Raw genomic sequence first — 26032 nt, 5'->3', positions numbered from 1 at the left:
CATCAGAAAGGAGTTAGAAATATGTAAATCATCTTTGGTCTTCCTCCATTAGGAACTGTGCAGCTACAACTGCCAATCCGGGTCATCTTCAAGCAAGACCAGATGCAACTCTATGCTGGTTTAGGCTATTTGGATCTCTAAAGTAAGATTTGTATTTGTGTAATTGACCCAGTGAGCACAAGACCCATGTCTGGACAGGTCTGCTACACTTCGGATCCTGCACTCATGAAAACAAAAATCTAATGGGTTAATTTCTCAAATGAATCTCAGCCACTGGTAAAAACTCTGGGCTATAATCCAGTGCAATTCTTTCTGCCCACCAAGACACTCCAGACAGGAATGAGCCATATGCGAATCAGCCTTGGTTCTGCTCCAGTGGGATCAATCAACCCCTGTCAACCAAACCAGGTTCCCTCAAATTGAGAACACGTTTAAGTAAGTATCCAGTAGGGGGTAGCTTGATCGCTATGGCACAACGAGCTAGACAACCAAGTCTTAGCATACCTGGAAAATGTAAAAAGAATGATGGGTGAACGCTTAAATTTGACCTATCATGTTTTTTACATAATGTCAGTGCGAATTCCTAACCAATGAGTAAGTTTAAACAGGGTTCTCTTGAAGCCACATATGTGATTGGAAGCAAGCTGCATGCAACAGAAGATGCCTAATGCTCTAAACCTGGCTTGGGATGTCTGTGTGCCTGTCCTCGCAGCTCAGGTTAGACTGTTCGTATTATAGACGAATGAGGCCAATTGGGAAACTTCCTGCATGGGTAAAAAATAACAATAGACTGGGTTGCGGACCGAGAAATTATCAATTACTGAGATTAATTCAAGCATTCCACCTATCACATTTTTAGATGCCTTTATGCAGCCACCAGCAGGGTATAGGTTGAGATTTGTGCTAATTTACTACTGTAATACCATCGCAGCAGCATTACACATCAAGGTTACATGTTTAGTCCTGATTCCTGCTCAAACTTCACCCGTATAGTCCATTTTTTGGACAATTCATTTAGGTCAAGGGTAACATCTGCTCAATAGGCATCTGTCAGGATACATGCTTTTGAGTCAGATGAAAAACCAACCAAATAGGCACTGTTTTTGTCTGAAACTTTTAAAAAGCTTCACGTAGCACTGTTTGGGTTCTACATAAAGAAAAGTGACATTTCCATGCACAACATAAGGCATATATTTGCATCACACTAATTAAAGTGTTCTACACACAAAGCTGAGCTTGTATTGTAGGTCCGGAGCTTAAGACATTGTAATTCGGCCTCAAAACCGCAGGCTGTGGTCTTGGCAGTGTATTCAAAGACAACATTTAAAATTTGTCATAATCAAATCAGATCTTTGTGTGCTGTTCTGTCTCTGGGCTGAGTTTAATGAGATGCGTCTTCAGTATATTAAACATTTTGTGGGAAAAGCTTAGCTAATAAAAAACAAATACATATATACAAGACTGCACAATGAGAAGCAGAAACTGATTTCTGAGACATGGTCAACTCAGGCAGAAGACCTGAGAGTCATGCCAAGAAAATAGCAAGATATCAACACTAGCTTCTGTGCACTGCCTTGCACTAGAGACCAAGGGTGAGCAAGGCTGCCTTCCTCAAGGTAAGAAAACTCCTTCTTTTTTTTCACTTTTGTGGAAAGTATGAAATTTCATGTGCTCCTCAACAGATTTTGTTTTTAAAGTAATACTAAAAAAAGAATAAATGCAATTTATGACAGCATTAGGATGACTGAGTGGACAATGGTGAGAATACTAGCTGTTTCACCATCAAGGTTCAGACTTTGTAAGGGTGGGTTTTCATATTCCGTGGGACCTCCCATGCCATGCTTTTTTGTCTATCAGGGGTAGTTTGCGCTTCGGCACCCATAATGTTTGTCCACGTAAGGTATCCCTGCCAAATTTGCATCTTTTCCTTCCAACATACAGAGGATCCTAAAGGTTCCCAGGGTTTGTATATTCCCCAGGAAGAGACTGAGAAAGTCCTCAAAATACAACACAATTTTCATTTTTGGAGAAATAAATGCTGCAGAAGACATTGTCGGGTTTTTTACCTGCAAACGGTATCCACTAAGGGTTCTGGTGCTAAATTAACCATCTTCCCAGCTTTCAAACAAAAGCAGTCTTTTGTCAGAAAGTCAACATTTCCTATATAGTTTTGGCATTTTACTGGGACTTAGCTTTTTTTCCAATTTATTGTGCTTTCAATGGCCTTCCATTTAGTGGTAGAAATAGGTGTGAAACCAATAATGTATCCCAGAAAGTTATACTTTTTTAAACATTTTGAATTCAGCAAGGTGTGATTTGGGGAGATCCTTTAGGCACACACATTTTACCTTGTACACATAGCAAACACTTTGTCTACGGTAACAACTGAATCTCCATCAATGAACCCAACAACATATAAGAAGATAGCATCTTAAATTACCAGCAAGTAAAACGTTATCCCAATGCAATACCGAGTTACATCAATCTAAAACCTACCCTTTCAGGGCCATAATTGTACAATTGCAATTAGTTAAACGTGATTCTCAAGACTGAACACATGCACGTTTAAAGGAGGATACATGGTGCAACATTCCTACTGTCCATTAGCAAGAAATAATAAAATGTACCTGAAAATAACAACCTCAGACCCGAGATACAGGAAGAATGAAGTGCATCAACAGAAAATGGTACTCTTACTCCCATGAACCCTGCCATCCTAGCTGCATAAGCAAATCTGTGCTAGCCCATTATACAGTTGGTAGACAGGATCTCAGTAGCATGGCTAAGTACAGCATGCAAGAATACAAACTGATATTGTTCAAATTGTGAAAGATGCAGAGAAGATCCTGGTCTATGTCCATTAAGAAGCCAGTAGCTGACTTACACAGACAGCATACACATGAATGTGTGCATAATGCATTTGGCAAAAAAATGTCAGGGCTGAAGATGTTGCACATGTAATGTATGGATTATGTCCTCTCAAAAGTTATATTTGTGTAGTTGTTGAAACTGAGCAAGAGAAGCTGCAGCTACATCAAAATAGGTCAGATCTTCACCACACAAGTAAAGAATAGATATACATGTTGTCATTTTATTTCACCCTTTAACTTGCATTGGTGTAGAGGAAGGCACTTTAAATAATATGATTTTTATTTTAAAGAATTAAGAGTTTGTCATTTAAATTTGGAGCATTTTCATGACTGATGAGTAATTCCAAACTGTTCATCAGAAAAGGCAATGGAAAATAGAAGAAATCATATTATTAAACCAGAAGACTGATGCCAGGCCGGCTATTCTGCCAGTGTGTTCAGCAATTCAGCCGCAATCCAGGATTGAGAATGTTGCACCTGGCCCTCTCTGCATAGTCAGCCCCAAACATTTTACCTTCACACTCCACTTTGTTGCTGAATTTGCTTTTGTTTGCTTTAGGACTCTGCAGCTTCCCACTGCTAACCAGTGCTAAAAAGACTGTGCTTTCATCCTACATCTCTTTATACCTAATTAGCATATTTAATTTGCTTGTCTGTCCCCTGTAGAGTGGTGTACCATATACTCTGGGTGTATAAATTAAATGTTACCTGTGGGCCTGCAATAGGTATTGTGCCACATATTTAAAAAACACTTCAAACATGTCTCAGGCCTGCAATTGCAGTCTTAAGAAAGGGTTCCACTGTGATATCAACTTGCCATTCAAACCCCCTTGCCAAGCTTTTAACTCCCCTTTTGATAGATATATGTCACCCCCAAGGCAGGCCCTAGATAAGCCATAGGACAGGGTGTTGTGTAATTAAAAGGTTTGACATGTAGTGTTAGGTTTTACATCTCCTGCTTGCGAAACATTTCCACATTTGTTTTTCACTACTGTGAGGCCTACCCCTCCCGTTGGATAACATTGGAGATACCTTATTACATTTAATTAGTTGTAACTCCTGGAAGGTAGATATCTCATATTTGGTACCTATTAAATTGTAATGATAAACCTTTTTTAATGGTTAAGTCCCATTTTCACTACAATTTGGTTGGGATTATCCTGCTAAAGTAGTTGTACTCAATCCCTAAAACATGGTTGAATTGGTTTATACCGAGTTAACATACTTAGTTTGCTTGTAAGTCCCTTAAAGAATGATATACATTATACGAAGGGCCTGTAAATTAAATGCTAACTGTGGGCCATCAACACTTATTCTTCCATCCACGTAAGAAACACTTAAAACATGTCTTGGCCTGCCATTGCAGCCTGAAAACAGTGTTCCACTGCTATATCAACTTTTCAATCAAACCGCCCTGCCACGCCTTTTATGCTCCTTTTTTTTTACATATAAGTCACCGCTAATGTAAACATTGGTAGCCTATAGGACAGGGAGCTGTGCAATTGTAGGGTTTGCCATGTACTTTTCAGTTTTTCTTTTCATGATACTGAAAACTCCCAAACTCATTTTCTTCTACTGTGAGGATTACCACCCCATTGAATAACATTGGGCATTCCCTATTACATTTGATGCGCTGCAATTCCTAATTGAGAAGAGTTACAAATATGTTTTCTGGTTGGCTAGGTTATGCACTGAAGCCAGGCAGAATCCACCACTCTAGTCAGGATTAGGGATAACACATCTAAAATAATCCCTGCTCATCCCCTTGGTAGCTTGAACGAGCAGTTAGACAGTGTGTAAAGCATTTGCATATGCCACACAGATATACAGTGAACACACTACAGAAGGACACCACACCAGCTTTAGACAAATTTCCAATATTTATCTCTGTAAAATGAGATCAAAACAATAAAAACCCAAAATAGAGTAATCCACAATACAAAATACACATAAAGCAAAAAAGACTTTATATATAGCTCCTTGAAGTCCGTAGCTCTATTCAGGGCTATCACAGCATCACAAACAAACAAATTCAACAGTTCTAGCCAGTGGCGGTGTTGCGAGCCAGCTACTGTGTCGGGGAGATCCGTAAAACAACAGTACCTTTAGAGATGCAGGGAGCTCCACTGGAGTGGGCGACAAAATGCATCGGTTCTGGAGATGGCGCAGGAGTCGTGGGGCCTCTTGAAGTGACACACGTTGCAGTTCAAACTCTAGGAGTTTGAAGTCAGGAGCCCAAGCAGGCATCAGGGCTGTGGTGTGAAGCGGAGTGGTATGTTTTGCTATGCCCTCAGGTTCCGGTGCAGGCATCGGCTTGTGAGGTCATCCAGCTGCATCGATGAGGTCAAGGCTGCAGTGCAAAGTGGGGAAAGCTCATTGCAGTACTAAAAGGTCTTGCTGTCAGCAGCGGCATCATTGTTGCTGAATCGCTGTTCTAGGTAGACCCAAGCCTGGGGCCCACATGTTGTGGTGCAAACAGCAGTGTTAGTTAAAGATCTGGAGTCAATGGTGCTGGCATTGGTGAGCCAAGGCTTCAATGTGGGTATTGTAACTTATGAGCAGTGCCCCCAAACCACGGTGCAAGCTGTGGCATTGATGTCAGATTGGAGCTATATCATCAGTGACACAAGAGCTGCAGAGCGAAACTGGTTGGTACTCTGTGTTCTCCACGAGAGGTGTGCAGGCAGGGGCATCATTGTCGTCATTGCGGCATCCTCAGGGATATCTGGTTGGCAGTGTGAAGCAAGGCAGTGTGGAGTGTGATGCCCACAGGTCACGGTGCAAGCAGTGGCTCGGTGGAAGCGTCGAATGGCAGCAGGCGTGAGACCAGGGTTCAGGTGCAAAGTGCAGAGGTGCTCTCGGCCGTGCCTTCAGGTCACAGACCCGGTAGCAGCATGGTTGATGGCATTGGGTTACTTTTCTCCTCTGTGGCCACTGAAACATCCAGCTCCAGAGCCAGTACACAGAAGATATTGAAGTATTTGATTTCCCTCAGACTTCCAACAGGACACAAGCTCTACGTCAAGCCCTTGCAAGTGCAGTCCAGTCATTTCTGTGGGAAGCTGGCTCTGTATATACTTTACCAAAGTAAGGAAAAGTGTGCACAGAGTCCAGGTTGTCCCCAGAGGTATAGCAGAGGCTTAATTAACTAAGTACTAACAGGTCTCTTTGTGTTAGTGTGGTCAAGCAATTAGGCTTCTCCAGAGAGTGTGTTAAGCATTTATTGTATTCACTTGATCAAGACTAAAGGCACACATTCAGAGCTTAGATCTAGACCAATTGGATAAGTATAAAAAAGGTGTAGTTGATCAGTTTTTTCTAGAACCAAGCAGATCTTTGCAGAGGTAGTCAAAATATACTTTTAATCATAGAACATTTCCAGGAGTTCAATTGGGAATTGATTTGCAATTGTTACAGGAATGTATTGGTTCAAAAAGCAGTTTAAATTACACAGTAATTATTTTGGATTACTTTCTCGTTACTTTTAGATTACTCGGGTGATATGCCTAGATATCAGACCCTAGACTGTGTCACTTACAGGTAAGTATCACAGTTAAAGGTTTAAAACATAGTAACTTTCTTCCCATACAAAACAACAGTTCAACACAGAACATTTTTTAAACAAAAATCATAGCATTAGTTTCTATGGAAGAAAAATGGTTATCGGTTTTACAGGTAAGCACTCAACTTAAAATTATAACTTTTGGAGGTTAGGACCAAGGTTCCTAAGGTCCAGGTAGACACTCAAATTGCACCACCAGTGGCATTGCGACGGCTGGTTATGGATTGCAAGGGCCCCTATGTTAACCAATAGGGCTAAGGGGGCCTTCTCCCAGAGACTGCTGTTGATCAGGCCCCTCAGGTGTGGGAGCAAAGATCCTGGGGTTAAGGTCAGTACTGAAGGGGCCAACAATCAGCATAGGAGCTGCACCACCAGCAGCACTGGGGCAGCTGGGTGCAGGGTGGCAAGGAGACATCAGGAAACCTGCGAATCCTAATGGGGATCTTCGCTTTGGTAAAGAGACTGCAGGCTCGGGCAGGGAGCTTCTTGGGGGATGCCTGAACAACAATGGTTGGGCCACCTAATGCTGTGGGGCATCGGGTGCATGTGTGTCTTTTGTCATCTGGTTTTCCCACCAGCTCCAGTCGCTGTCAGGGGGACCCTTCAGGTAGGGGCTGCAAGCATTGTCTTGAAGCTTGAGGGAGGTCAGGATCACTAGATCCCAGGTCAGGATCACTGGGGAGACCTTCCTGTGGTGATGTGGCACTCGAGCTCGGACTGGGGGCATTGGGCGCAGTCTGGTACACAATTGTGGAGTCGCCTGGATCCAGACTCTCTGGGTAATTCTTTGTTTAAGCAAATGCAGTGATCATGAGAGATAGCATCTGTAAGGTTAGCGAGGGCAGGTCCTCCTTTGCTGTAGGTAGGTTGAAGACGGGACAGGCCTGTAGGGCCAGGGCCAAATCAATAGGTGTCCTCTTCTTCCTGGGTCAGCACTGCTTTTCAGTCCATCTTATTTCTTCCTTGAATCTGAGGAGGCAAGGTTCAGGGTTGCCCCTAAATACTAAATTTAGGGGTGTTATAGGGGTGTGCTGGCCGGGACCAATGGGCCCCCTCCTTGAGGTGAGTACACCCCTTATTATGCCTTCCTCTAGGAGGGGGCATGCGCCTCTTCCTAAATGGCCAGGTCTGCTCAACTCCAAGGTGAAGGGGACTGATATGTGTGCTTCACCTCCCCTCCCCCACCTCAGGGGTGGGATTGGCAAAGGTGGGCACACCCTCCTCCTAACACGGATTTTACACTGATTCTCCAGCCGAAAGTGGGGGAGAGAACTGGTGGGCGTCTGTTGCTGGGGGCAGCAAAGGCAGGTACAGCTTACAAAGGCAGCAGGCGTTTGAAGCTTCACTTTTTCTGAAACCAGCCCAACGTGGGGAAGGAGGTCTGATGACAAATGGCGGGCAACCTTTCAGGAAGCCGACCAGGGCTGGTAGTTTTTCAGGGGGCATCTCTTGTTTCCCTCTGTGTTAATTTTACATGAAATCCCACACTGATATCAGTGTGGGTTTTATGTGCTGAGAAGTTTGCTATCAAACATCCTAGGTTTATGTGAAGCCGTTATAAAACTTTGCAGTTTGTAATGACCAACTTCCGGACCATATTCTCTTTATGTCCTCACTGCACTTACAATGTCTAAGAATGGACTTGGACACTGAAGGGGTACAGTGCTCATGCAACTCTACCCTCACCTGTAGTCTATTGCACCGTGCTAGATGGATGACTTACCTTGACCATAGGCAGTGCTTTGTAGGCCCGCCACACAGGGATGTGTGCCAGTTCATCTCTTCACTTTTCTCTGCACTGAAACATGCAGCATGAACTGGCAGTGTGTAGGTGTTGAGATACAGTGCCTCTGAGAGTGGCACAATAGGTACTACAGCCCTTAGAGACCTTCTGTGGTCACAGTGTCATTGGTACCCATAGTCCCTTTTAGAAGTGGCTAACCTGGGGCCAGAGGTGCCAGTTGGGGGAACAAAGATGCAGCTTTTGGAAAGAACACAGGCTCTGGTAACCTGAATAGCAGGAACCCAGGGCACACCAAGTCAAAGTGCATCATTTATCAGGCAAAAAGTGGGGGTAACCATGAAAAAGGGGCACTTTCCTACACTTTCCCTGCTCAAGACAGAAGATGCAACTGCAGGCCCACCCAACAAAGCCACAGCTCTACCAGCTCTACATTCTGGCAGGATTCTTAGTCCAACAGAAATCTAAAGTCTTGGTGTCAGGGCCCCACTATGTATACCACATTTTCCTTTGAAGTTGGTACAAACAAAGTTCCTTTGGCACACATCAACCATTTCTGCCTGGCTCAGGCCAGGTTCACTACAGGATTTGAAGACAACTTTGTGGAAGGCAACCACAGTCCATTTAGGTATAAGCGACAACTCCTCCCACTACTCTAAATGCAGCTAGGTCTATTCAGCCTGGCTACGAGTCACCCAGGAAAGCAGGGCACACCTCAACCTCCCCTTGTGTCTGCCTAGAGTGAATTCACAGCCCCAACTCCTGTCACTACAAACCCAGACTATAAATACACAAAAGGCAGGGGGACCCAGGATGGTCAAGCAAGAGAATGTCAACTTTTTAAAAGTGACATCTGTAAATAAACAATATAAAAATCATCTTCACTTGAAGATGTGTTTTTAAATTCTGAATTCATTTCTCTATCTTGTCCCTTGTATCTTGTCAGTTATGCTTGTAAGGTGTTGTAAAGCAACTCCCATGTTATTTAATGGGACAGGTAGCCTTTCAATAGTGAAAAACAAACTACACAGTATATCACTATCAGGACTTGTAAAATACACTAGCACATGTCCTACCTTCCACATACACTGCACCCTTCCCATGGGGATACCATGGGGCTACCTGAGGGGTACCTTACATGAAAGAAAGGGAATGTTAGGGCCTAACAAATGGGTGCACTCACAATGTCAACATGGCAGTTTCAAACTGCACACAGACATTGCAGTGGCAAGTCTGAGAACCCTTTGAAAGGCTGCTTGTGTAGGTGTCACAATCAGTGCTGCAGGCCCACTAGCCAAGTGCAGTGTACTAGAGAGTTAGTAGTATATCAGATAAGCCAATCATGGAAACACCAATCTATGAACACCATTTACATGGAGAGCATATGCACTTTAGCACTGAATAGCGGTGGTCAAGTGCCTGGAGTCCTGAAAACAATGAATAATAGGTCAAAAACAGGAGGTCAAGAAGCAAAAATGGTAAACAAGCTTAAAAAGCCAACCAATACAAGAAGTTGTAGATGTGTTATGTTTTGTACCTGTGGAATTATAATGATAACCCATCTTTAATGGTAAAATTTGATTTTTCATTACAATTTTGAAAATGTAACTTTTAGAAAGTATGCATTTTCTTACCCTTAGCCCTTTGTGCCTGCAGCCTGACTTGAGTCACATGCCTGGGTGTAACTGAGAGTTAGACTTTGTATATTCCTCACAGACAGCCTCATTGGGCCATTAACTGGCAGAATGGGAGGCAGAGCTGAGCACAGCCCTCTTGTACCTGGTTAGGCTGTGTCCGGTCTCCTCACAATAGGCCTGATGACTCTGTATTTTCACTGCAGCCAGCTTGGAGTCAGGCAGGGGAGTCAAGAAACTTCAAGAACTTCAAAAAACCTCTCCAAAATCTTCTCTAACCTTCTGGGAACAGGGCACAATGCTAAAACAGTAAGAATTTCAGACCCACTCTTCAATTCACTGCTGGACCTTTTTAAGGACTCTCAGAGAGCTGCTTGCTGCTGTGACCTGGTGTTCCCTCTGCCAGTCTGCTGCAATACCTGGACGTACAGCTTTACTGGCTGGTGCTTGCCTTGAGCCCTCAGAGGCCAGCTCTGCAGTTGGGCCCTGCATCTACACCCACGACTACTAGAAGTGACTCCAAGGGCTAGCTGGTAGAGTGTTCAGAGGTATAGAGACATCAATCCCCCACCTTGAACCAGTCAGAGTCCTGAATGGGTTTTAGGTGTTCTTTTGAACCTTAAACTCTAAAAATGCATAATTCTATTTCTAGTGATTGGATTCAATCAATCAATCAATCACTGCATTTGTAAAGTGCGCTACATACCCGAGACGGTCTCAAGGCGCTGGGGGGGGGGGGTGCTACTGGTCGAAGAGCCAGGTCTTGAGGAGTCTTCTGAAGGCCAGCAGGTCCTGGGTCTGTCGTAGGATGGTGGGGAGAGTGTTCTAGGTCTTGGCGGCGAGGTAGGAGAAGGGTCTGCCGCCGGTGGTGGTTTTTCGGATGCGAGGGACTGTGGCGAGGGCGAGGTTGGCTGAGCAGAGGCTTCGGGTGGGGGTGTGGAAGCTGAGTCGGTTGTTGAGGTAGGTGGGTCCGGTGTTGTGCAGTGCTTTGTGTGCGTAGATCAGGAGCTTGAAGGTGATCCTTTTGTTGACGGGGAGCCAGTGCAGGCCTCTCAGGTGGAGTGTGATGTGGCTGCGGCGGGGGACGTCCAGGATGAGTCGGGCCGAGGCGTTCTGGATGCGTTGGAGTCGTCTCAGGAGCTTCTTTGTAGTTACTGAGTAGAGGGCGTTCCCGTAGTCGAGTCTGTTGGTGATGAGGGCCTGGGTAACGGATTTTCTCGTGTCGAGGGGGATCCATTTGAAGATCCTGCGGAGCATACGGAGGTTGTTAAAGCAGGACGCGGAGACGGCGTTGACTTGCCTGGTCATGGAGAGAGTGGAGTCGAGGATGACCCCCAGGTTGCGTGCGTGGTCCGTGGGTTCCGGGGCTGTGCCTAGTGACGTGGGCCACCAAGAGTCGTCCCAGGCTGATGGGGTGGGTCTGAGAATGAGGACCTCTGTCTTGTCTGAGTTCAGCTTCAGTCTGCTGTCCTTCATCCAGTCTTCTACGGCCTTCATTTCTCTGTGGAGGTTAGCTTTGGCGGTGTGGGGATCTTCGGTGAGGGATATGATCAGCTGGGTGTCGTCGGCGTAGGAGATGATGTTGAGGTTGTCTTGTCGTGCTACATGGGCGAGGGGGGCCATGTAGATATTGAACAGCGTTTGGCTGAGGGAGGATCCCTGTGGGATGCCGCAGATGATCTCGGTGGTTTTAGAGTGGAAGGGTTGGAGGCGGAAGCTCTGGGTTCTGCCGGAGAGGAAGGATGTGGTCCAGGCCAGGGCCTTCTCTTGGATACCAGCGTCATGGAGGCGTGCTGATAGGGTGCGGTGGCAGACCGTGTCAAAGGCTGCTGATAGGTCCAGGAGGATGAGAGCGGCTGTTTCTCCTTTGTCCATCAGGGTCCGGATGTCGTCAGTGGCGGCGATGAGGGCGGTCTCGGTGCTGTGGTTGCTGCGAAAACCGGATTGGGAACGGTCCAGGATGTTGTTAACTTCGAGGTAGCGGGTCAGCTGTTTGTTGACAATCTTCTCGGTCACTTTTGCTGGGAAAGGGAGCAGGGAGATGGGCCGGAAGTTCCTGAGGTACTTGGGGTCCGCCTTTGGCTTCTTCAAAAGGGCGTTGATCTCGGCGTGCTTCCAGCTTTCTGGGAAGGTTGCTGTCTCGAAGGAACAGTTGATTGTTTTCCGGAGGTGGGGCGCGATGATTGCGCTGGCTTAGTTGAAGACGTGGTGAGGGCAGGGGTCCGATGGGGATCCGGAGTGGATTGAGTTCATGGTTTGGATGGTGTCTTCGTCGCTGATACTGGACCAGACGATCAGGCGACTGGTGCGAGTGGTAGTCGCATGGGTGGTGGATTCGGTGGTGGGTGCGGGGGGGTCGGAGTTGAAGCTGTCGTGGATGTCGGTGATCTTGCGGTGGAAGAAGGTGGCCAGGGAGTCGCACCGGTCTTGAGATGGCGGGATGTCGTTGGTGTTGGAGCTGGGGTTGGAGAGTTCTTTCACGATGCTGAAGAGCTCTTTGGTGTTGTGTGCATTGTTGTCTAGGCGGTCCTTGAAGGCGGTCTTCTTGGCGGTCCTGATGAGTTGGTGGTGTCTGAGTCGGTGGGGTCGGTGGGTGGTCTCAGGGCGAGGGCTGTAGTCAGTTGGTCCTCGGTGACCTTGCCCCAGCAGCAGCGTGGTAACTGTTGAATGCGGTGGTGTGTGGTGGGTTTTCTGAAGGTGAAGTGGATGCATCTGTGGTCGGTCCAGTGTGGTTCGGTGGTGTGGTTGAAGGAGACGTGGGGGCTTGCGGAGAAGATGGGGTCGAGCGTGTGTCCAGCGGCGTGAGTAGGTGTCGTTACAAGCTGTTTGAGTGCGAGGTTGTCGATCAGGGCGGTGGAGTTGGCGTCGTTGTTGTTCTCGAGGTGGAAGTTCAGGTCCCCGAGGAGGATGTAGTCCGTGGAAGCGAGGGCGTGGGTGCTGATGAGGTCGGCGATGGTGTCACTGAACTGTGGGCGGGGTCCGGGAGGTCTGTAGATGAGAGTTCCTCTGAGGGTGGTGTTGGGGTCGGTGTGGATCTGGAAGTGCATGTGCTTGGCGGTGGTGAGGGTGTCATCGGTGTTCGTTGAGATTTTGATGGAGTCTTTGTGGATGATTGCGATTCCTCCTCCCACTCCGTTGGTGCGGTCTCTGCGGGAGATCTTGTAGCCCTGTGGGATGGCTATGGCGATGTCAGGTGCTGGTGTTCAGCCAGGTCTCCGTCAGGAAGGCGACGCCAGGGGCGGTGGAGTCTAGGAGGTCCCAGAGTTCGATGGCTTGCTTGCGAGCGGAGCGGGTGTTGAGGAGGATGCAGCGGAGGTGGTTGGGTTCTCTGGCTGGTGGTGTGGAGGGTTGGATGCTGGTGAATCTGCAGTTCCAGCAGGTGAAAGGCCCCTGGGTGCGTTTCGGGGTGGCCCGGTAGCAGGGGTGGTCTGGTGTTTAGTGCGTGGAGGGTGCTTGCGTCGTAGTGCAGTCTGGCGTTGCGAGGGGTGCGGGGTGCAGGGGTTCTGGTGCTGGGTGCGGTCCAGGCACGGACGGGCTTGCCTTAGGCGCGCCTTCGGCAGAGGGAGGGAGGAGCAGCTGGGAGGTGGGGGCGGGGCAGCCAATGGGAGTGAAGGGGGCGGGGCCGCAGGGGCTCAGCAGCGGGGGAAAACCCAGGGAAAACCCGGGGAATAAACGGTGGGAAAAGACGGCGGGAGAGGGACAACAGAGCACAGGGGTACAGAAAGCAAAACACAGGGGCACAGAATGAAAAAACAAAATGGCACAGAAAGCCAAGCGCAGGGGTACAGAATAAAAAAGGGAGCGAGCAGTCAGGCGGCAAAAGCGGCAATGGAGGTTTAACCAACAGGGGGCTGCGTGGCGGATGGGGGGAGCGACCTGCCTGGTGACAGGGTCAAAGGTCGCTCTCTACCACCCCTTCGCGGCCTCCATATGAGGGCAGAGGGAGGGAAGAGCAGCTGGGAGGTGGGAGCGGGGTGGCCAATGGGAGTGAAGGGGGCGGGGCTGCAGGGGCTCAGCGGGGGGAGGAAACCCGGGGAAAAAACAGCAGGAAAAGACGGCGGGAGAGGGACAACAGAGCACAGGGGTACAGAAAGCTAAACACAGGGGCACAGAATGAAAAAACAAAGTGGCACAGAAAGCCAAGCGCAGGGGTACAGAATAAAAAAGGGAGCGAGCAGTCAGGCGGCAAAAGTGGCAATGGAGGTTCAACCCACAGGGGGCTGCGTGGCGGATGGGGGGAGCGACCTGCCTGGTGACAGGGTCAAAGGTTGCTTGAGTATTGTTTTAGTGTCAAAAAATACTGCAATTGACTCTGTTGTTCTTAAAAGATTTTCTTGTTTTGTGTTTCCACTTTATTACTCTTTGTGACTGCAGAAATACTTTACACATTGCCTCTAAGTTAAGCCTGACTGCTTTTTCTGTCACGTTTTCTTAATCTACTTAAAAGTCCAACATACATACAATACAAACATAATACAATTCAAACATAGATTTATTGACATCTCAATTACATATATATATAGAACATCTGTAAACAACACGATTAAAGTTCCACAGGGGAGTAATACAGTGAATGGTGTTATCATTTGTGATATTTGTGCAAAGATATTTTTCACTTTAACCCCGACCACAGAGGGCCACATGATACTGTTAGGATCAGTTCTTTAAGGGAGCTTATGGTGCTGGCTGCATTAGGGGGAGCAAACCATTGCCTTCTTCTTTTGAAGGTTTACAAAATGGGAAACTTTAATTTCTTTTAAAGCAGCATTGATTGATTTAAGGAACTTTGCTGCTTTATAAACGGTTTCCTGTTTGAGAATGCTACACAGGGATAGGGGTCTACTGTCCCTTGTAGGCCAATGTGTTTGCAGTCAGTTACAGAGACCTGCAAACTGCAACCTGCTAAATGAATATCAATAGGGTGTCCCTGCAGCACGCATTCTCAAATGGCGATTTTGTGAACCAAAATAAGGATATACAGGTTGATTTGAAAAATATGAATTAGTCCACAAAGTTGGTGCTCACTTTTCAGTCATATTTTTCAAGAGCCCTTTGTTCTTCATTATAAGATGCTGATAGACAGATAAAATACTTAAAGTATCAAAAAGAGATTGCAAACACAAAGTGAATAAATCATTCAATTAGGATAAAGTGCAGCAAATCACCCACAAAGATCTCAAGGCGCTAGCTGCCTCGTGGTACTCTACTCATTCAAACAACCAGGTCTTGAGCCCGTTCCTGAATTTCCATAGGGATGAGGCAGTGCTAAGGTGCATGGGGAGGTTTTTCCAGGATTTGGTGACCCAGTGAGAGAGGGAGTGTCCTCCCCTATTTGCTTTCCGGATCCGGGGAGTGATTGTGAGGAAGAGAGAGCCGGATTTCCGGTGCCTGGTCAGTTGGTGGCAGGTCATTCATTTGTTGATGTTTGCTAGTCCTTCATTGTGCACTTGATCTGCGAGGGTCAACATCTTGAACTGGTATTTCTTCTGGATTATGAGCCGGAGTAGCTTCTTTAGGTGTGGGTTGATGTTAGTCTGTCTTGGGAGGCCAAGGATGAGTCTTGCCACTCAGTTTTGTATTGTCGGTAGCCTCTTCAGAACGTATGCAGTGATTCCTACTGTATCAACAAGAAACCAAGCTAATACAAACAGCCACATTTTGCAACTAGAACCATATTCACTGTGCAAATTCCAAACATTGAAATATAATGGATTTTCAACTTTGGTTGTTATTGTTCCTGTTACGGTGCACAACTTTGTGTTAGCAGCAGCATTACATGTACCAGGCTTCAAAGCATCAATATTAGCAAAAAAATAGAATACCAAAGAATTACTTAATTCAGTGAGAACTTGTTAACAGGCACAGGTTGGCAGAGAGTAAAAGGAATGAATGTGCAATGAGGTTTGCATTTTTTGCATATTGAGTTCTCTCTATTTGCCCTTAATTTGCATTTTAGGACATTTTACTGATAAAAAGGTTTGCATCTTCTCACATCGAAGAGTACACGGAATAAACAAAATGGCTTCCTTTTCTGATCTGAAAGAGTTCCACGAGCAATATTTTGAGCCGTCATTGTTACTGGAGACATTCCTTGGGAAGGAATCTGCTTTCCTTGATGATATGATTAAACAAATACTTCCTTTTATGTGCAAAACCTTCTCTTCAGGTATGTGGCATTTTACTCCACTTGATTCTCATACACATAATATCTTTGAATCCTGTTGGCAGTCCATAAATGGAGTCTGGGGATGTAAACATGGAATAACACTACTGAAAGGTGTGAATTATTACTAGATTCAAGCATATGTTGTTTGGTTCTGCATTGAGCCAGTTAAAATATAGGTTGGTCCTTTGAGTTTGTTAATATTTTCATTAAACTTGTGCAGTAAAACAAATGTATATTCACTATATTAAATACATTGACAAACACTGGCAGTTTGTGAGATCAGTACATTGTGTGTGGACTGAATTAGCAAACTCTAGAATGCAATGTATATTAAAAGAATTATGTGAGTTAGTAAAGCCATTCCAGCTTGCAAAATGCCATTTGTGACTCATTGCAAATCACAATTAAAAGCATTTGAAATTCATAATGAAATGTAGCAATGGCTTGTGACCACAGTTGTAGTCTTAAACTATCAGTCAGATACCAAAGCCACATTTATCAGGCATCTGGCTTGCCAAGTAGCCAGCTTTCCATGTGTGGGTCATGTCAGGTAAGCTCAAGAGACAAGGAGCAGTTTAATAAGAACAGACTGCCATAAAAAATTAATAATAATTAAGAAGTTCATTTTCTATACTTTGCAAATGGACAATTTACAACACAACCTATTTGCTCATAAATAGCACTATAAATTATTTCCTTTTGCGGAAAATAGCCATTGTTTGTCATCAAGGATTATTCCATTGGGTGCTTATATTCTAGTAACACTAAAACATATATGTTCCTACAATGGCAGTGAACACCTTCAGTTTCTTAATTCTTTTTATAAGTGTTTGTATAGGATTATTCATTGATAATGTACTCACACATGAATGGTGATGAGTGGGCCCAAGATTTGCTCCAAAATTGACAATAAACAGGATCTCTTGCATTTCGTAAAGATCCCCATTCTTGATGCATGTCACCTAAGCAAAAATCATGAATTTACAGAAGCTGCAATCAACCACAAATCTCCCAACCAAATTAGTCATGTATCTGCTATAATTGTCTGCCTATTATTGCACAGTTAAAATTATGATAATTGTGGGACACACTTTTCTAAAGAGATTTCAGTGAAGCCCATTACTCACTTAGGTTGTCAATACTTGTCACAAACACCTTATAAAAATATTATTCTAATGTATTAAATCTTCCTTTATATATGAATGTTATCTCTGAAGCAGTAACATATGATTGTCTTGGGAATTTATAACTCATTCTGAGGTAGAATGCAACTAGTTAGTGATGCAAGTGCCAGGTATGCGGGTGAGTATCACAGCTATTTATTAGTGAAGCTGTACATCAACAAAACCACCGCTGGCGTGGTCTCTCAGGAGAAACTCCAACTGTCACCAGTTGACTGTTCCTCACAAGAGCAACATCTAGGGAACAACATGACCGAGCATTCTATATGCATTATGTTCTACATACTTGAAGAGCTACATAACAGCTCCTTTAAAAAAAAAAGAAACATAAAAGAGAAAAATACCTACAATACATATAAAGCTAATCAGCCTTTCCATTTATTTAAAGACTCATATTAAAACTAGTAAGCGACCAATAATTTTAAAGGTACAAATTATTCCCAGGATGAATTTCGTAGAACTTCTTACCTTTGACTCACAGATGCCTCTGGAGAAACATCAAATCCCTCCAAACCTGGGCCTGAAGTACACCCTGGAAGTCCCTTAACAATTTTTCCAACATTCCACCAATGTCCGCCCTCCACTCTTATGGCATTATCACACACATTTTCCAATTCACAGGTTCACCATAACTAGCAACCAGATTCCCCACCTTAATTGCTTGGCCTCTGGCACACTCTCTGGCATAATATAGTTATTTTTGTTTACTTTGACTCTCTTCTACTCTATGAATAATGACCACATGATCATCACCCTTTTCAACCTTGTCACTCTAGATAACCAGGCCGGATAAATCACAGACGTTGGTTGTCTTCCCCTAAGTAACATTAATGGAGACACCTGGGTTACAGAATGTGGGGTGGTGTGGTAAAACTATAAAATTTATTTTATGGCCTCTTCAAAGATGTAGCTATTACTCTTTTCACCTTTGATGCAATCAATTTTCAACCCATTAGTTTGGGGATGATAGAACTCTTAATATGTTTATCACTTGACTCATGTGAAAATGTCTCAATTTCCGCATTCACAAATTGAACCCCATTGTCTGAAATTATGTGTTCCTAGGAACACTTTTCTTGTGAAAAATTTCCCTCTATAATAACACCGATTTACCAGTTGTGGGTGCAGAAACATAACATTCTTTCAGTCACTTACTATGATCATCCATCAGCACAAACACATAATGTTGATGATGATGTAAAACTGAAGTGCTGTCAGGGAACGAAATGGCTTGTAATGGTGAGGTATACAACTTAAAACCTTTCTCTACCCTACAGCACACCATATATTTCTTCACTACCGCATTTATGTCTTTGTTCAATGCAGGCCACCAATAATAGATAATAATATTGTTGTGGTGGAACACAAATGCCCCTCATGATCCATCGTTGTCAACGTAGAACCTATAGTCCTGAGAGGAACATATCAGTCATCCTCTTACAATGACTCAATGTTTATAGAACATTCTTCTGCAATCTTACAGCAAGGTTGAATTTATGGACATGCACACCTCTCTTTGGATCACCAAGTTATTATAAACTCTTTACACGTACCATCCTTCCATCCACTTCACACTCACTCCTATATTCTGCTTCTGAACAAGCCTAATTTTCTGACACATCCACCAGGGCAACACAGCAATTTTCATTGTTGTTTTCAAGGTTTACCTCTACATGAGTATATAACTGCAATCTGGACAATGAGTATGCAGTCTCATTGGGCCAGATGTATCAACCGTTTTACGGGTTGCAACAGCCAGTTTGCGACTGGTAAAAAGCCTTTTGGGATGCATCAACTCAAAAAGCATTTGCAAAATAGGTAATCACAATTTATGCGATTAGCCATTTTGCAGATGCTGTTAGGGAATCGTAATTTGCGTTTCCCTAAATGCATTGCAAGAACATTTTTTGAAATGCGACTTTGCATTAAGGAATCACAAATTACCATCAACTTCAAGTTGATGGTAATTTGCAAATCCTTAAAAAAATGCACAAAAGTGCATGTTTTTAAGAGCAATGTGGCGCATACACATACCCTCAGGGCATGTGTGTGCGAAACATGTGCACACTTACCATATTGGGGGTGCATCAGAGGGGCCTTAGGCCCCCTAACACCCTTTGCAATTTCATTCACAATTTGCGATTACCCATTTAGTAATCGCAAATTGCGAATGCTTTACCATTCATTCCTATGGGCCTCTATGGCGAATTGGATATTAGGGAATATGTTGGAATCACTATTTCTTTTGCAAATCCTACATACATTGCATTTTGCCATTCCAAAATAGCGAATCAGTAAAATTTGCTTTTTCAGAATCGCAAAATACTTTCTTGATACATCTGGCCCATTGTCTTCAACTGGAATAAGTGTGATTTTTAAATAGTACTGTGACAGTTTAGTAGTGAGCAGAGCTATACTTGATGCAGTGAATTCAACCTTGTCACTACTCAGAATGCAAATGAGGGGCTTGTGATCAGTCTGGAGGACATACTTCCTGCCCCACACATACAATCTGGTTCACAGAGTACCCAGGAAGCTTAGCTTATGATAACTTCGCAATTTGTAGCGTTTTGAGTCAATACTGCACCTAGCCCATATATACTGTCATCCGCCATAATTGTAGAAGGACACTTGCAACAATTGGGCTTCAACACAAATCAGGTGAACTCAGCTCTTATGGACTTGAAAACAAACTAACAATCAACATTGAAAAGAAAACAATCCTTTTCTTTGCAAAAAGGAAAAGGAGATTACCTTAGATTTTAGGCAAGTCACGGCTGGAGCAGGTTCGAGTATTTGCGTACAATTTTCTCTGACTATTTAAGATTAAACAAACGTCTTTGAACTAGGAGAAAAAATGACAACTGAAGTGACTGCAAATACGACATTTATTCCTTTGAACCATACAGCACAAACTAATCCTCCAGGCCCTAAATGGAGCAGAGATGTTGTCAATGGATAGATAGTTCACATGGCAATCTCTCCTTGACTTACCAAAAAATGCATTGGTTCGAGCTGAGTTGAGAATTGCAGCCTGGAGTGCTCAGGCACAAGAGCCCTGCAATGGTTTTTTGTGACACAAAATTGAGTCCTCTGCAGTGCATTATCAGTGGTAGTACTCCCTGAGGTAATGCCTAGTTTCCTTGGTAAGCAGAACAATTATTTTGGAGCACATTGGAATTCCAGGGATGCCCTTTTAAGGGGGCAAAGTTAAGCAAATCAGTCAAATATTGAGCACTCTTAGGTGCTCTGCAGAGGGAACTATCCAGAGTGAGGGTCTACAGTATTTAAGGAATAGGAGATCTGTTGTGTCTGTCTTAATTTGTCAGGCATACATGGACCTTTTGCAGAGGTGGACCTCAGCAAGGCCTACCAGTGCGGGGGTTCACCCTTCTCTGCACAAAAATCCTCAGACAAGATAACAGAAGTTGGCACAGAAGCTGAAATAGTAAAAAGATATTTTATTAACCTCATGAGCTGTAACTACATTCACACAGGGGAACAACCTTTACAACGCAACTGTTACAACGCACTACACTTACAACGCATTTTTTACAACGCATAATCCATTACAACGCATGACATTACAACGCATGACACTACAACGCATTTTTAAAAACTCCCTTTACAACGCATACCATTACAACGCCTACCATTACAACGCATAATATTACACTACACTATCCAACACTTACCCTACTGTTGCACCCCCTGGAGTTAGAATAGTAATTTTTACCCCTATACTATCCAACACTTACCCTACTGTTGTACCCCCTGGAGTTAGAATAGTAATTTTTACCCCTATACTATCCAACACTTACCCTACTGTTGCACCCCCTGGAGTTAGAATAGTAATTTTTACCCCTATACTATCCAACACTTACCCTACTGTTGCACCCCCTGGAGTTAGAATAGTAATTTTTACCCCTATACTATCCAACACTTACCCTACTGTTGCACCCCCTGGAGTTAGAATAGTAATTTTTACCCCTATACTATCCAACACTTACCCTACTGTTGCACCCCCTGGAGTTAGAATAGCAATTTTTACCCCTATACTATCCAACACTTACCCTACTGTTGCACCCCCTGGAGTTAGAATAGTAATTTTTACCCCTATACTATCCAACACTTACCCTACTGTTGCACCCCCTGGAGTTAGAATAGTAATTTTTACCCCTATACTATCCAACACTTACCCTACTGTTGCACCCCCTGGAGTTAGAATAGTAATTTTTACCCCTATACTATCCAACACTTACCCTACTGTTGCACCCCCTGGAGTTAGAATAGTAATTTTTACCCCTATACTATCCAACACTTACCCTACTGTTGCACCCCCTGGAGTTAGAATAGTAATTTTTACCCCTATACTATCCAACACTTACCCTACTGTTGCACCCCCTGGAGTTAGAAAAGTAATTTTTACCCCTATACTATCTAATACTTACCTTAAATGCAATTAAATATTATGCGTTGTAATGGTATGCGTTGTAATGGTAGTTTTTAAAAATGCGTTGTAGTGTCATGCGTTGTAAGTGTAGTGCGTTGTAATGGATTATGCGTTGTAAAAAATGCGTTGTAAGTGCATGCGTTGTAAAAGTGTGCGTTGTAACGTCATACATCCTTCACACAACACCTTTCGGTTGTGTATGTAGTAGCACAAGGAGTAGAAGAACCATGGGTCTTTTATACCCACACAGGAGCTCAAAAGTGCGGTACAAGCACACATAGGAGAGTTATATACATAAATGGTCATACAAAGAATGCACAGTCAACAGTAAAGGAGGAGCCAGCAGTTGCTGACTTTGGTAAAAACAACCTGACAGTTACAGACTAGAGCAGGTGCATGGGCAGCTACAGACTCTTCTGCACATGTGCAGAGTAGCAGAGGCTAAGTATAGCCAGTTCTTTGAGCAAAGCACAAGGGCAAGCAACAGTGAAGAAGGAAAAAGCACATGATTGACAAAATGGCTGCCGGAAACAAGATGGCTTCAGCTAAATGCTAACAGCGATCTCTGCCAAATTACCACACTTTTTCCGTATCTATACAGAATCCCAGATCGGATGCTGCAAAATGAAAACCAGAATTTTAGGGTAAGGATCTACCCTGGAGGGCGGAAGCCAGGTCTAAAAGCAAACATAGTATGGAACAAGGGTCAATGTCAATGTGAGTGGATAAAATACCCCAGGGGGCCACCTACAGTTGGATTGGGTATCCTTTCTAGAGGAAAGGATGAAGATTTGTCACTTGTTTTTAAAAATAGGGTATATTGTTGAGGGAAATGGGTTTAAACATTACACGTGGTTTGAGATACTGTGATGTAGCAAATGACATTGTCCAATATTTGCATACATCTGCATTATCCTAAGCCATGATTTCATCCTCTTAGCTGTCCTACACTGGCATCAAAATTCAGTTTTGATTGAAGGGGTGTTCCCCGAATCATTACGTAGGTGAAGATCAAATTACGAAGATGCCCTGGTTATGACATTGGCACAAACTTGGATAACTGAGTCTGTAAACAAGGTCAGACTGACTAAGATCTTGTGGATTGCTATACCTATAGCCCTCTACAGACATAGACATAGAGATTTGATGTCTATGCCTCAGCAGGACTAATTGTTTTTATGCTCTGCAGGCCTGTAGAATGCTCTCTGGTTGTCTAAATGGATTAAATAAGTCATGCATGTTGTTGAAATATTTAGACAAATGTGAAGTACATGGACATCTGACTGCCCAATGAGTTTTAGAAGACAATAGCTCACTTGTGTTGGCTGGATTGATTTAATTAAGTGTTATTTATTGGTGAATGTATGCTATTTGTAATTGCATTCTGTCAATGAACTGGGTAATGCACTATTTTTCTCTAAGCTGTATTTCTAGGAACTAAAAAGAATCTGAATCACTCACTCACTCCGTACAAGGACACTCTCGATCATAAGAACTCAGAGCTCTAGCACTCATCATTTCTGACTTTAGCACATCAAATGTCTCCTGAAAAGTCTTGCAGGTCATGGGTGATGTGCTTGTGTCAGAGGATGCTGAGGACAAGTCTGGCCGTGGTGTTCTGGATGGTCTGTAGTTTGAATAGCAGGGATCTGTTGAGTCTAGCGTAGAGGGCGTTTCCGTCATCCAGTCTACTTGTTATGAGTGCATGAGTGATGGTCTTTCTGGACTCAAGGGGATCTCTTCCTGTCTTGTCTTTCGTTGGTTTACTGGGGTATCCCACAGATGGTAGGACTTCGCCCCATTGAGTTTCCTTTTTGTCACCCTGTCCAGAGTCCACTGACTGTGGTACTAATGAGTTTTAAGTCATGATTACAGGAAATCAAGAACCTTTGTGAAGGTTTTGGAGTGTTATATAGCTGTTTCCATCAACAGACTCATTGACAGTCCTTGCTAATTCAGCACTGGTAATGCCAAAGGAAGTGACCTCTCCATCCCAATGAGGAGGCTTGCCTTGGATTTCTGCAGCACATAAACAAAGAAAGCCATCATGGTGCCCTCAAAGGTTTTCTGTGACACAGTAACAATGTACCTGCCATCTTCCTGAAAGGCCAGCAGTGTCTCTACCTGGAAAGATTCAAATCCTCGACATCAGTTCGGTGGTTCCCCAGGGTATCAAAAAAGGTCCTAGATCCAACTTGGGGTGAGATGACATTAACGGCTGCTGTCATCTTTCCTGGACAGTTCCCATCACCTCTGACCCCTCACAGGGGATTTTATGAGTGGGGAGAGACTTGGCTGTCCACTCAGAAGACTCAGCAGCACCAGCATTTGCCACCTGAGTCATTGGGAGTGCAGGAAACACAACATCCCTACCTGGGAATCTTGAATTCAAACCCAGCATCCCTTGGGCTCTCCTCTAAGTACAGGATGCATAGGACAATCCATCCCAATCACGCAGTTGGCAATTACTTTTTCATATTTATTGTTACCCTTTCAGAGCTAATCTGTTTAATGATTTCTCCATCACTCCTCTCACAAATAGGGGTGGTGAGGTTCTGTAGCGATCCGAACCCGTGTATTCGGTATCGTAGTGCTGACAAGATTTTGGTACCAATGAACCGCAAATGATCCATTATATACATGACAGTGTTTTCGCTGCGCAACGAGCATGAATTCACTGGGAAATAGGGCATTCTGTTGCTAAATCATGGCATCCATTTTAGATACGGCATGCATTTTGTTTCTTGCCCTCACATAGTCAATGGACGAGCGATGACCCCGGCAGAATCGCCTTGTTAAGGACACGTAAGCTCAAACCCCGAGAAAGCTGATGCTGCGTGACTAGGCAGAATCAAGCTGCCTCCCCTGCCTGAGGCCAATCCTGCTATACTGGTTCTCGTGTCTATTGTCCAGATTGAGAGGCCGAAGACGGTAGCCATGCCCGTTTACGATCCATAAACACCTCTTATCCCATTCTTCTATCTCTTGCACCTGGTCCTGCTCCTCTCCTTCTGGGCTTTTACAATGGGGAGGTTATGATTTTTACGATGGGGAGGATCGGGCAAAGAATGGAAAACTGACAAGGAGACATGATCGAATACAGAAAACCTACGACTAATTATTGTTTGATGTATGTTTATTATCTGTTTGGGATACCGGGTTGGGCATGAGAAATATTTGTGTAATGTTGCCTAAAGACATATTTCGTGTATTTAAGGAGCAACCCACTTCTTGCAACTCGAACAGTCTCGTAGATTCTGCCTTTGTGTGGTTCCTATGATTTCTGTGTCCCTGCAGTAAATAAACCTTGGTCTCTGACGCCACCATCGAGAAGCCCGTGTCTCTGTTGATTTGTGCACCAAGACAGGAAGGAACTCAGGGGTCTTCGGGTGTTGTTCCCCTGGCACCTCTGGACTCTTAAAAGTCCAGAACCTCAGTGGTACTAATCGGTGCTTTACATCTGCATGGTTGGGCTTGACAGGGGTCTATTAGAAGATCATCTTAGATGCAGTCAAGCTCCATCCCTCAACGCCTTTCTTCTTATGTCAATGCATTATAAATGAAAACTTCAAGAATAAACAACAAAAAGGGTAATTTATCAGCCAAAAAACAACACTTTCTATTGACTTACATGTGCTCTGGGTATGCAATCTTAGTATAATATTGGGGAAATTGATGGTTAGGACACTGTTAGCTATGGTCCTCTCATTCTCAGTGAGTCATTGTGTGAACTGGAAAATTGTGACAACAGTTATTTTGTGATATGTCTTCATTGCAAAAACATTTTAGAAACAGACTGTAATATGCACTCACCCGTAGACATATTCATACTTTTAGAAGCTCCTCTGTTCTTATTTGCTTGCACCAACTTTCTCTCTTGTGATGGGCACATGCATTCATAATAGTTATTTTATCTATTACATTGATAGTTTCCCTTTTTTCTATCCAGCTGTTCACTGCAGCTTTAATTAATATTATTTCTTTTTTACGGTCATTTTTTTCAAATGGAAGCATGCTCATCTGTAATGAAAGATGTCTGCCATGTAATCCTAAATACTAAGGTGTGCCAAACACGGCTCCAGTGTCCATTGGTCATCTCCTAAATCTTCATCCAGCAGGTCTTTAGAATGCGCACTGAAACAATATATATTAACTGGCACATGCATGAGACTTCTATTGCAAAGTCAGAATCCAATGATCCAAATAATTATATATGCCTCTTTGTTTAGGAAGAGGCCAAGGTTAGTGACACCCTTAGATGCCCATTTCACCCAGTACTGACTCCCCACCAGTCCTCGTACCAACATTAAGCCATAAGGAAATGCTATGGTGAAGAGGAGGGTCTATCCTCAGCCATCATATTCATGCCACTATTACCTCATTGCAATGAGTTGGTTTGATTGACAGTGGGGAATCTTGAAGGGT

The 26032-nt window shown here is 44.0% G+C and overlaps 1 long non-coding RNA gene across 1 annotated transcript in view; it reads left to right on the top strand.

The window, feature by feature from the left end:
* Positions 1 to 1465: 1465 nt before the first annotated feature.
* Positions 1466 to 26032, top strand: part of LOC146829766 (uncharacterized) — a 31840-nt gene continuing 7273 nt past the window's right edge. Inside the window, exons 1-2 of the long non-coding RNA XR_014962044.1 lie at positions 1466 to 1616; positions 15764 to 15973. This is a non-coding gene — a long non-coding RNA (uncharacterized LOC146829766). The remainder of the gene's footprint in view (positions 1617 to 15763; positions 15974 to 26032) is intronic.

Source organism: Triturus cristatus, chromosome 5_2 (assembly GCF_964204655.1).
Source record: "Triturus cristatus chromosome 5_2, aTriCri1.1, whole genome shotgun sequence".
Classification (NCBI taxonomy): Eukaryota; Metazoa; Chordata; class Amphibia; order Caudata; family Salamandridae; genus Triturus; species Triturus cristatus.
Note: the sequence above shows the minus strand (reverse complement) of the source record. Positions and strands in the feature narration are given on the sequence as shown.